This window comes from Hippocampus comes, unplaced genomic scaffold, assembly GCF_001891065.2.
Source record: "Hippocampus comes isolate QL1 unplaced genomic scaffold, H_comes_QL1_v1.1 scaffold104, whole genome shotgun sequence".
In the NCBI taxonomy this organism is placed as follows: Eukaryota; Metazoa; Chordata; class Actinopteri; order Syngnathiformes; family Syngnathidae; genus Hippocampus; species Hippocampus comes.
In genome coordinates this window covers 3623270-3636551 of record NW_017806072.1, presented here as the reverse complement: position 1 = coordinate 3636551, position 13282 = coordinate 3623270, and the positions used below count along the sequence as shown (strand labels likewise).

At 41.3% G+C, this 13282-nt stretch overlaps 1 long non-coding RNA gene across 1 annotated transcript in view; it reads right to left on the bottom strand.

Annotated features, from left to right (window-relative positions):
• Positions 1–1582: 1582 nt before the first annotated feature.
• LOC109530319 (uncharacterized) overlaps positions 1583–13282 on the bottom strand; it is a 14092-nt gene continuing 2392 nt past the window's right edge. The window contains exons 2-4 of the long non-coding RNA XR_002170991.1: positions 9333–9447; positions 4897–5163; positions 1583–1678 (exon numbers count right to left, since the gene is read on the bottom strand). This is a non-coding gene — a long non-coding RNA (uncharacterized LOC109530319). The remainder of the gene's footprint in view (positions 1679–4896; positions 5164–9332; positions 9448–13282) is intronic.

Sequence of the window (13282 nt, the reverse complement as noted above, 5' to 3'; positions counted from 1 at the left end):
GTTTGTTTGTTTGTTTGTTTGCTTGCTTGTAAATACGTGTAATGACGTAATCAATTCAGTTTGCTGTCTATTGATTGTGAAGTTAAGCACTGCAAATTACTTCCGTTTGATAAGAGGGTTGGAAAATGGATGGATGGATGGATGAAAATACGTTTAAATACTGTTAGGTTAGCTGAAATGCCAAAGAACACGATGAATTGTGGACTATAATAATAATGGGGGGTATAGGGAAACAATGCAAATATGCCCCCTAGCGACTGCGAGTATTTTTTGGGATGACGTCAGACCGAGCCGACCTTTGGAAGTGCTGTGATCTGATACTCTTATGTGCTTGTGCCATCCTTGTTTTTTTTCTATCCATGATCTCGCCTTTGATCTTCTTGGATATGATATTTAGGGAACTCAAAACGAATTTTGCACAGTTTGTTCTCCATGCCTTCAGAAGCTTCATTTTATTTATATTCTCATATGCAGTACTAATTTTGCAACATTCTGTTGCCTTTCATTCAGATGCCGCGGTTTTCAATTCCCAACATTCACCCTAATAAGTAAATACGCATTTTTAAAAAGTGGCTTCTCACATAAAAATGGTGCTAGACGAATCATGCGATTGACTCACTGTGATGACTCCCAAATGGGACAAACCCAAAGACGCAACATTATGTTCTGATTAGAATTCCTCATGAGGACTGAATTTACAGTCGCCATTCTTATAATGTAGTATTTGTACTATTTTTAGTGCACGTCACACACATGCAGGCACGCAAGCAAACTTGGGAGGTGGTGATGCTACCTTGAAACACTTCTGGTTCAAAAGCCCAAGTCCTTACAGAAGCATTTTCCAACCCAGTGTAGATAAAGAAAGATATATGGAAGTGTTTGTCCACATTGGGGTTGTGAGCACGAGGCAGGTTTTACTCTGAACTGGTAGCTAGGCAATGGGGCACATTTAAGCAAACAGCCATTCACACTAACATGCGCAGCTATGGCAAATGTGTCTTCAATTAACCTAACATGCATGTTTTTGGAATGTGGGAGAAAAGTGGAATACCTACAACAAAAGGAAAGGAAAAAAAAACAGGAGCATAAGGAGAATATGCAAACATAGAAAGGCCGAGGCATTCAGCATTGTTGCAGAAAAACAAACATTAGTTTCAATACTTGAGTTAACATTCACACACATTTTTGGATGCACAATTGTCATGTGAATGCTTGACACACTTGACATTCGCACAATAAAGTTTTTCATTCAAAAACGAGAAGAAGAAAAACCGTGGGTGCAGACGCATTATGTAATGATTCTGTTCGGAGTGTGGAGGCCAAATCTAATCTTCTAGCCACTGTTGCCATCCAAAGGCATGTGATTGCAGCAGTAACTGTTATGTTTGTTTTACTCTCTTATACGTGGTTCTGACCCAAAGCAATGAAAACGAGATAACAAAAAATGCTTTTATGATAGTGACACAAATGATCATATAACATACAGGATGTATGTTATATGGTAACGTCTAAAGTCTAGAAAACATAGAAAATATGCATGCAGAATCTTTGAGAAATTGCATTTTTAACTGCATGTTTTTTTACTGAAATGGAACATTTCTGTGTGATGCCAATGTTGATGCGCTTGCCAAGATTGACAGGAACTCGATGAACTTGAACACCCCAGTTTCTTTGCACACTGCAATGACAAAAAATATACTAATTGTTTTCAATAACTACACATTGCCATCAATTGCTACCTGTCATGACTTGAGGGACACCGTGCAAAACTATGTTCATTTGTCCTATGGAGAAAGTGTTTCAGAGCGTCCACTGCATCATGGTGCTGTTAAAGGTAAAAATGTATGACTAGTATTTCAAAGGTTAAAAAACAAAACAAAATAATTGTAATAAGTATTTGTAACCATGGCTTTGTTCAGCTAAATGTTTTTATGCAAAGCAAAGACGGTTTAGTTTATATTGTGCCCAAATGATATATTCCAAGTCCTATTTAGACCATTCTTTGCCGCAAACTCCATGTGCAAGCAATTTTATTCTGTCTCTCCTGCTGTATATCCCATGACATCTTGAGGCGGAATAAAGTAACAAAAACGATAGACTGCATACCTAATGGAGCCACTAATGCAGTGGTTCTTAACCTGAGTTTGGTGAACCCGTCTCAAGGGTTTGACGCAGCCTCTGCCATGGAGGTTAAGACATACCCGACTCAACATGTCAATTAGTTATGACGCCCGCTTGGCCATCACTGACTGGATGATCACATTACATTGCTTATCCAATCAGTGCTGCGGGAAATTTAGTTGGCTTAGTAAGTGGTCGGACGAATATGTACCACGTGGATTCACGGAACGTGATGGGACTCAGCATCCTATCTGCATGATGTGTCATGCCAAGTTGAGCAACTCTAGTCTCACACCGGCAAAACTGAAGGAAGACTTCTTGAATTTTTATTTTTCAGTAATGAAGGGTTCGATGAATGTGCATATGACCTGGTTGGGTTTGCTACCTCTAATAAGGTTAAGAACCACTGCACTAATGCCTTTGTCTGTCGTGAGCTTCCCGTGGCATTCATCACAATCAAACAAGACCCAGCGAAATGTCATTGGAAGCCATATTTCTCCTCTGGAAGGCATCCATGTGCACTGACCTCTCACCGTAAAGCGGTGGATGTGGCAGGCACGCACAGTAACTTACAGTTAAATGATCATAAATGAGCTCACACACAGGCTGCCTTCCCAAAGCATAAACCGTGTTTTATGCCTTTGTCACATCAGTAACAGTGCATCCACCTGTTCGACTTCTCTCAGCCAGATGAACACCATCAATTTAATGAGAATACCCCATAAAAGTTTTTAATTTAGGGTTGAGAAATCAGCATTAAAAAAATTGCATGTACATTATGCAACCTCTCATCACAAAGACTTTTTCCCCCTTCATTTTAGTATTCAATTCTGGAATAATTTTTGAACATATCATAATGCGCAGCTTTAATTGAAACTATTTGGGCATCATTTAACAGTACGTCTATTATGGCAGCTTGGAATATTGAGCCATTGCAGCAGTTTCTCATACCTTATTTACTTTAGCTTGCATGCACTGCATTGTACACATGTATCTACAGTAGACATCAATTTTCTTTAATTAAGGTTGGGGTGAGCTGCAAGCTATGTGAGCTGACTTTGGAATGAACCCTGGACTGGTTGGCAGGCAATTGCGGGGCACATATAAATAAACACCCATTCACACTCACTCTACGTCATTGAAATTTACAGTCTGGCCACTTTATTGTGATTTGTTTTTTTTTTAATTGGATGTATAAATGTGGTAAAGACAGAGAATCACATTTTAAGAAGAAAAGTGGTGATACAAGAGAGTCATCAGGGAGCAGAAAAGTCTTCAATTAACCTAACATGCATGTTTTTGGAATATAGGAGAAAAGTGGAATACAGTATCTGGAGAAAACTAGGATAGGGACAACATGTGAGCTCAGATTCTTCTCAGGACTTCTCATCTGTGAGGCCCGCAATGTAATGTGTTGTAGTAAAATATGACATGCTTTTTTTTCAATGTACATACATATTTATTCATGGGACTGAACTACAATTCTTGTAAAGGTGTGTTTTTAAATCAATTCAATTTCTTTATTGTCCACATTCCTCTGCTCTGCAAAGGTAGTACTGTTACAACTGATACAATCCGGCAGGCCGAGACAGGAAGGAGGAACTTGAGGAATAAACATTGAACAAAATGGAAATAGTCCGCAAATTGATGACATCATAACTTAATTTGCATACACCATCAGGTTTGCTCTCCCAATCAGGGTTATAAGCCATCATTAGCAACCCTCTTTTCCCCACACTACTGTACTATAAATAACAACTAGGCACTGAAAAAAGAAGCCCTGTTGACATGGGCCAGAGTCACACGATTGGCCTTTTGAGACATAAGCGCCCTGGTGGCCTCCAATCAGATGTAAGAGGGGGGCGTGGTTCCAAATGTGATCAGCTATCGAGGCGCGGTAAAATAATCTTCTGCAAAGTGGTTCAATATATATAGCCACATGATGGCAGTGTGGGGTAATATGTGACCTGGCCAATCAGTGCTGAAGTTTACACTATCTGGTACAACGTTTTTTGGGTCCGTACAGAGAGCAAGCTTTTTTTCATTTGATGATTTTGGATTTATGGGGTAATGGTTTTCATAGAAATACTTTCTGTAATGATGATGAAGGAATAACACTGCATTAACTTAGGTAGCTGCGCGTTCAGAATTTCATACCAAATCAGGTTACGTCACCTTTGATAATGTAAATCAATCACAGTCTGAATCACATTAATAGTATCCTCCTTTACATGAACTCATATTGCACACTATTTTCCCTCTGCTGACTATCGTGTATGCAGCAGTGTCCTTGATCAGGCATCCACTGAGCTTTGTTTACCAACTACTGTATTATTTTGCATCCAAAGGTCCAGGTGTCACCATAGATGTGCCCACTGTGGGAAATGGAGCCAGCCACTGGTCAGATGCTCCTTTTAGCAATTCAAGGTGACTTCCTGAAATCCATCCGCTCATCAATAATGGGTCGTGTACAGGTCGATATTTTCCCATTCCATAACATCAAACTTTATGCAGCTGAAAAGAGATATGACTAAATTCCTGTGTTCCCAGAGTGCAGTACAAATTGTGTGCCTCATCGAAGTTCATCGAAGTGTGTTGTGATTCCTAAGCCTCCATCCATCCATTGTCCAAACCGCTTATCCTAACGAGGGTCGCGGACGTGCTGGAGCCTATCCTAGCCGTCTTCAGTCAATTGCAGGGCAAACATAGACAAATAACAACCATTCACTCTGACAGTCACACCAAGGTATAATATTGAGTGCTCCATCAACCTACCATGCATGTTTTTGGAATGTGGGAGGATACCGGAGTACATAGAGTCCACTGATGGCTCGCCGGTTTGAATCTGTCTCTGACTCTCCACTGCCAAAGCATCCATTAGCATGACACTGAACCCTGGTTTGCTGGCTGTCGGCTTGGCAGCGCCTTGCATGGCAGTAGCCATCCATTGATGTATTTAAGTCTGGATGTGAGACTTTGTTCAGCACTTTGGGCACCCGTTGGCGAAGACAAAGTGCTACATAAGTGCAATCCATTGACCATCTGTTGAAAAGAACAAGTAAGTCAAATAAATATGACATTTATGCCATGGGATTGGCTGGTGACCAGTCCAGGGTATACCTCCCATCTAGCCCAAATCTAACCCTCACCCACAACCATGACAAGAACAAGTGGTTTATCTTCTTTTCTAAAATTTCAGCTCTATGGTTATTGTTACACTTTTCCTCTTTGTAATTTATAGTGTCCTTCTCTGGTAGAAACACACACACACACACACACACACACACACACACACACATGCGCACTCACACAAAGCCAAAGATAAAATTAAACACATTTTACATATTTAATCCATCACATGCTTTGTAAGATCAAATCTGAAAATTGTCTGCTGTCGAGCAGGATGTTACAGATTATGATGCATCTACCCAGACACACAGTGATGGGCGCCTGATGTCTGATGTAAGCATTTTTTTCTCCATATGACTTTGGAGAGTACAGTATGCTGCAATTTGAAATCTGTAATGCTGTCATTTTCTTATTCAAACAATAAGCACTGTGTCGAAATGTTTGTCATTGGGAGAGGTAAGAAAACATTACAAATATGAACGTAGAGTTCTTTGTTGTCATACTTTTGTGACAGTTTGAAGTGTCAGAAGTTTTTCTTTTGGCCTAGACTTTTTGCGTGACTGCTAGTCATGCCGAGTCAGACAGTGTGACACCCATATATACACACTCCAGATTTAATTTTGATATGTTTTTTTCCCCTTGTCAAAGAGGTTCAACATAGCTATTGGGGCATCTGAAAAACACTCAACGTGCGGACTCATATGAACACTCGTGTAACTATAGATCAGTTCTGCAGCTGCAGGTATCGACTGTGGGGTGACTAATGTGATTTATTCATAGCTGGCAGCGATGAATCAAAGAGCCATCAGCAGGGATTAAAACCGAGACACAATTCTTGCATGAATAATACATCTTTGATGGCTCCTAAGATTATACAAATGCGTCTGTTTTACTTTGCAAAAGTCTAAGGCCAACACAAGCTTTGTTGTTTTAATGACCTTTTTGACAGTAGCCATTTTGACATTTAGGAATGAGTTACAGACACAGATACAGTTTTCAGTATCACACACACACACACACACACACACACACACACACATGTGTAGCAATTAAGTTGTATTTTCAGATTGATGTAAAAGTGAACGAGTGGTCACTCGGAGTGGTGCTCGTTCATTCATTCATATTTCTCCTCATAAAAAGACAGAATGAAAGCAATGACAGTATCACACACACACACACACACACACACACACACACACACACACACACACACACACACACACACACACACACACACACACACACACACACACACGCACACGCACAATAAATACAACAACAAAAAAAAAATCCCACAAAACTTTGTATAGGATTGGTGAGTCAACCAAAGAAGAAACCATACATTTTTGTGAAAATGTGGAAGAAGGTTCCAATACAGGAATACAGTACAATGAACCTCTGTTTACAGTCAGGGATACATTATAGATCCACCACCTGTGATATACAGAGACCAAATACAATTTTTTTATACAAGTATATACTTTTGCGCATCCCACCTGCTTGAAAAACATCAATCTTTTTAAATCTCTGGGTGGAGTTTGCATGTTCTTGCTTGCCTGCATTGGTTTTCTCTGGGCATTCCAATTTTCTCCCGCATTCTAAAAACATGCATGGTAGGTTAAGTGATCACCCTATATTGTGCCTATATGTGATTGTGAGTCTGAATGGTTGTTGATTGCCTTTGTGTCCCCAGTGATTGGCCGGGTATGTGTGGCACAAAGTGAATCTACATTAAAGGCGCACAAATTAAAATTTGGACTTTTTTTCTTCTGTAAATACCCATAAAAAAGCAATCACTTGCTATATATTGTGGGTCATTTGAGTCTTGTGGCGCATGCGCAAATATTTGAGTTTCGGCTTTGAGCCTCTGGTGGGGCTTTTATGTGTGGAAAATGTTTTCCCCGTGCTTTTAAGGTATTTTTCTCAAAAACTTGCATGTTTGGTTAATTGAAGACTCTAAAATGTCCATAGGTGTGAATGTGAGTTGAAGTTGTTGTTTTCTTACAGTATATGTGGCCTGTGACTGATTGGCGGCCAGTCCAGGGTATACCCTGCCTCTTGTCAAATGTCAGTGGGATAGGCTGCAGCTTGCTTGACAAACACAAGCGCTCTTGAAAATGGATGGATGGATGCCGTAACTGTGGCACTACCACAACTGCAAGACATCTTTGTCCAAAAAACCCCAAAACGCTCCCACAAGTGTTGTATGTGCAGAGTTGTGAGGTGATTCTTTTACCTCTCAGATTGTGCCAGACAGCAACTAACAACAACTACATACATCCATCTTGCCTCCAGCAACTGCACTCTTCTTGAACCCGCACAGTCGAAAGGATTATCACCATGTAGTGTTCGAAGGCATGTGTCATACGGCCAATGATTTGCTTCAAGTACTGTACATGCAAACCAAACTACTAAAATAAATGTAATTTTGTCCCAGGACTTTTGCCCTACACAATAATGTACACATAAAAGCAGACATGTGTGTTGTTTTGCAAGTCATAAAACATCAGGATACTGTCACATGCCTTCATCAAAATAGCCTAAGGATCAAGAACAGTGCGGTGGGGAGGAATCGCAGAACATTTCAAGACACATTTTTAGAAACAGACAAATACCAAAATTGGGATGTTTGATTTCACACTTAGGCTGTCACCCTGGACACCAACATTTTTGTACTACGAGCCATTAAAACAAACAAACAAACAAACAAACAAATTTACAAAAGAGAAGACCAGATATTTGGGGGAATTATAAAGCCTTTTTTGTTGGCTTTCAAGTGTTGCTTAACGATAATGGTCATCTGTTTATTTATCATTAAAATGCCAAAGGGCAAATAGATCTAAAAACACTTTCCTGTTCCCAGTCTCTTATGTGTGTCAGGTGCATTCAAAAGGTGAGTAGCTTGACTTTATTATGGTTTAATTTACTTTAGTTGCTCAGAACCGTGAGGCAGAGATGGCTGACCATTCTTTAACCACACTGGCCCACATTACAGGAGGTTTTGTGGATTTAACCCTTTTAGGGACAGTGGTTACTAAAGTGGACAGCTTTTCATGTTATCAGGTTCCAGGGTGCATGAAAGGGTTAAAAAGTATTTTTGTTGGCCTTCACGTAATAGCTGATGATTTAAATGGGCATCATTTTCCTTATGTTGAAATATGCAGTATGTGTCATTTACAGTTAGCAGCCTGATCTCATCTAATGGAGTTGGCCTATTAATACTGCCCGCATTATACACAGAGACACTCATAATGATCGTTTGTGTGACTGTTGGCACCACCAAGTCTGTCCATTTCTACGTTGATTCTTCACGGTGTGTGTTGTTGTGTTGTGTGTTCTTGTGTCACCCCCGGCTCCACACTGACGGCTGATGTGCGCGTCTATGAATCAGCCTAAGCCACATTAGTCATGTCTGCAGACTATGCAGTACCTGGCTCCAGAGCAATCATGCTGGGTCGAGGAGGTGGCTGGAAAGAGGCAATTTCTTGATGCAACGCCAACAAGAGTGTATTGGCTTGAAAAATACGGGATGAAAAAGGAAAGCAAAAGGAATGGTGCACCATTGGCACCACAAATAACAATTGGGGCTTTTCAAAAAGGGGGAGTAAAGCAATCATGCCTCTGGCGAATCAAATGGCGAATAACGAGCGGAACAGTAAAAACATGCTGTTTTAATGCAGTAAATGTTCCATGGCGACACCCCAATCACCCCCAGCCCCTTTTCTTTGCCTTTCAAGCAGATCAGACATGATTCACTTCCAGCCAGAGGCAACTTGACAGAAATAGCTTGCATGTGGCTAAAGGGTAACAAAAGATATGAGAACGAGCAGTCTGTCAGCAGACAAGATTTGTACTATGTCATCTACAGGTTATCTACACCTTCGGAAGCAGTACCTTTGAGGGTTTGTACCATGTGTCATGTGAACTCTTTAGAATAATACTACCATATATTGGGCAAATCAACAAATATGGACTGAAAAACCAAGACGTGAGTGACTAAAAATGCTGTTTTCGGAGTAAAGTTTGCTGCATTTACAGAGTGTTCCTTGGAATTTAAAGTCATCACCATCATAAAATCTTACTTTACAGGCACATCTCTGAAGATGTAGGGTAGGGATGGACAAGTTCAATGCTGGAGGGTTCACCATTTTTCATCAGTGCTTCTGGGGGGAGTGGCTGGCCGCCAGTTGCCCATCCCTACAAGTAGATTCAACTGTTGGTCAGTTGCTCAAGAGAGCTGACTTTGAGCGTGAGGCGGGACACAGAGGTGGACATTTCACCAGTAAATTATCGGGGAATACAATAGATTCACACTCACTTAACATGCATGTTTTTGGATTGTGGCAGGAAACCAGAGTAAGGAAGAAACCAAAGTCCCCGCAAGCAAATGGGGAGCTTGAGAACTCCGATGAAGAATGCAAACCCACAGCCTCTTGAATGTGAGGCAGAAACTCAACCCACATATTTCACCGCGCTGCCCTTACTGTGATAAACACAATAAAAGACTCATTATTAACTTGATGAATGACAAAAGCATCATGCAAATCTGATATGGAACGTATTTTAATCCTTACTACTGGTCACATGGATAGGAATAAGTGAACCACTACAGGTATATCTTAACCCTTTCATGCACAAATAATAATAACCTACATCAGGATATTTTCTCAAGTGTTTTTATTAGTCTTTAGGCATGAAAAAAAATAATGGCTGTGGATGGCAACACACATAAGGGTCTTTCTTGTCCAGGTGTCGTCGTCTCATCACTTTGCTTGTATTTAGTTCCCGGAGTTCTGTCCGTCTTTGTTGGGTCATTATGAGTGTGAGTATTAGTATCTGTGTTCTCCGCTCCTGTCACGTTTTGTTTTATGGCACAGGTTTCTTTTGTTACTTTGGCTTCTTTGTGATTTCCAGGACTTTGTTTGAGCACTTGTAGTTCGTAATTTTCCAGTGTGCTCCTGTTTGTATTTTTATTAAATACATCTTGGTCACTCCATCCGACTCCTCCCTGCCTTGCCTGCTTTTTGGGGTCCTACCAACCACCACCATGCAAAACCTGACACTGAGTTTACTTTTGAATCTGCATCCAAGCAAAATTCCAGACAACAAGGAAATATCTGGGATGGCGTCAGCACTGACACATTCACCTGAGGGATGCGGTTTTGGAGGTGCAGACGCTGAGATATCGGATACACATTGCAGTGTGCACCGTTGCTGACTAAAGCAGCAGTGTATGCACACGTCCGGGCATGAGTGTGTGTTTTGACAGGGGCACACAGTGCTGATGGAGCTGATCAAGGGAGATACAAAGACAAAAATACATAAGGACTGTAATGCAGCATTTAACATTTTACACACTGGACTGGTCGTGAGCCAGCTGCAGCCTCAGGCCATACGGTATAGACAAACAACAATTCCCATTCATGGACGGTTTGGAGTCTTCAATCGATTAATCAGTATCTGGTGATAACCCACCTCAGGATGGGGAGAACACAACTTCACAAAAAAGGACCCAAACGGAGATTAAAAACCTGAACGTTTGAATTGTGAAGCAGTCTTACTAACCACTAGACCGCCCTGCTGCCTCACTTCCATCCCACTGGATATTAATAAATGGATACCTCTCAGATGTTGTAGTTCTTAATGAGTGTTACTGTATTATAGATAAAATCTTATTTTCCTTTGGATGATCACTTTGTTGAATCCTTGAGAACACCTACTCCTGACAGCCAGTGATCCACAACCATATTACAGGAAAATACCACATTTTTCTCAAGTGGCCTAAAATTATTATTTATATACTCAAAACATTGTACCTTCCGTCCTCTATCCCAGCGACGTATAGTGACAGACTGAACAATCAAAAGCTTGTCCACACAAAGTGTATAGTGACAGACTGAACAATCAAAAGCTTGTCCACTTCCATTATGATCACCACACATCATCATAATTTCAGTATACTGTGCTGTGATCTTTTGTGGCATTTGTTGTATGCCGTGAGATTTTTCTCATGTCAAATGTTCCTTAGCCCAAGAGAGGTTGGGAAACCTTGCATGCAAAGTAATGTACCTTCACTTCAACAGTAGGTGGCAGTAGCAAGTAATTCAAATGAATCAAAAGCTCTAAGATTTTTGGTATTTGTTTCTGTGAGCATAATCTAAATCACATCGAATTTACAACAGTGTTATGAAAATGTCCGCTTGCGCAATTTTTGTTTTTGGCTCCAGCAGCATGAGCACCGAGAAGCCTTTCTTTATTTTTCTCGTGATTTGCCAGAATTAGACATCCCCTCCAGTCTGCTGGGAACACACACACACACGCACACACATGGCCATGACAGCACGAACTGCATTAAAACGGATTACCTGAAGTCTGCTGACACAAGCCATACGATTCTTCCCCCCCCCCCCCACACACAGACACACACACACACGACTACCTGATGTCCGCTGTACACTATCCATTTGCACTCATGATGCATCTGCAGATAATGTATGCAACATTCAGTAGACTTGCCGAATGTAATGAGATGTAACACAAGAATGCTTCAAATGCTGTTGTTGAGTTTTATGTTCTCGACATGCATGTTAATTTGACTGAAGACTCTAAATTGTCCATAGGTGGGAATGTGAACGGGAATGATTATTTGTCTGTAGCCCAAGATGTACTAGGGGTGTGGTGTGCGGTATATCTGGTATAATTTTGGCCCATGTGTAAATGTGATAATGGCTTCTTCAGATTTGAGTTTATGTTTCTCTTGGCTATACAGAAGAAGACAGAGAATCTCAATAAAAAGTAAAGTGGTACTACAAGGTAGTGGTCAAAGTGCAGGAAAGTTTTCACTTAATCTAACAATTATGGTTCTGGCCTGTGGATCACACGCAATCATAGGGAAAGCTTTCAAACTCCACACAGGAAGGCCAGAGCCGGGATTCGGAACCTGAACCCCAGAAATGTGAGGTGTACACGCTAACCACTCACCACAGTGCTGCCCTTTGAAAATATTTTTGTGGCACTAAGCTATTGTGAGGGAAACCTTGACTACGTACTTCCAGTTGCGTGACAGGCTAACGGGAATGAAAGACGAAGGGTTCAATTGAAGTGGGGGGCGCGGGCGGGGTGTAAATTAAACAGGGAGAGAAGTACTTCCAGGCTGCCTGACTCAGATTTATATAAGGGCAAGATTCTTCTGTGTGTAGACAGTCCCTTAAAATGTTATTGGGAGTTATCCCCTTGTGACGCATGGAAAACCGTGCAATTCAGTGCTGATGTCACTTCAGAGCAGCACACATGAAAGACACTGAAGAACAAGAGAAAGTGGGTAAAGATATGTTAAGTAAAGCGCACGTGTGTAAGTGGAAAAGAGTGCTGGTGCCCCATTGACGTAACACTCGCTAAGTGTTTCCCCCTGCGACGAAGGCGTCGGGCCGCCCCTCGGCATGGACGCGTCTGGCAGCCATGTGAGCGGCAACGTTCACACATGCACGCACACGTCCGGGCACACGCGAATCAGCCACACATTATCCGGCGGCCATCGAAAAGAGATGTCTTCTCCACGTTGACTGTGCATCGGACTCACAATACACAGCATTGCGTATGGCATACTTTTTAGCTCGGGGGCCACATTGATTTCTAAATTTGACAGGTGGGCCGGGTCAGCACAAGATATGGTACATGTAAAAAAACGGATATGTTGACAGTCCATACCAAACATCAACAGAACAAAAGCATTCAAGTATTACCATACTTTTTTTCATGAGAACAGTGAGATAACTATGGTATATGTCCTGTATGAACAACATACATTGGTGACAACACAAGCAACAAAGTGCAACAATATATTGCCCAAAAACTGCGGCATACAGTACAGGTACAGTATATGAGAAAATATAACAAAGGTAGGACTATTTGCTCCAAAATGAGACGAGTAAAAGACCTGGTGGCTTTCTTTTCCACTCACTCACTGTCTCGAACTCGACCTCCCCTCGATCACCACACAAGACAGCGTTGCTCAGCTGATGTCGTGCTTCGA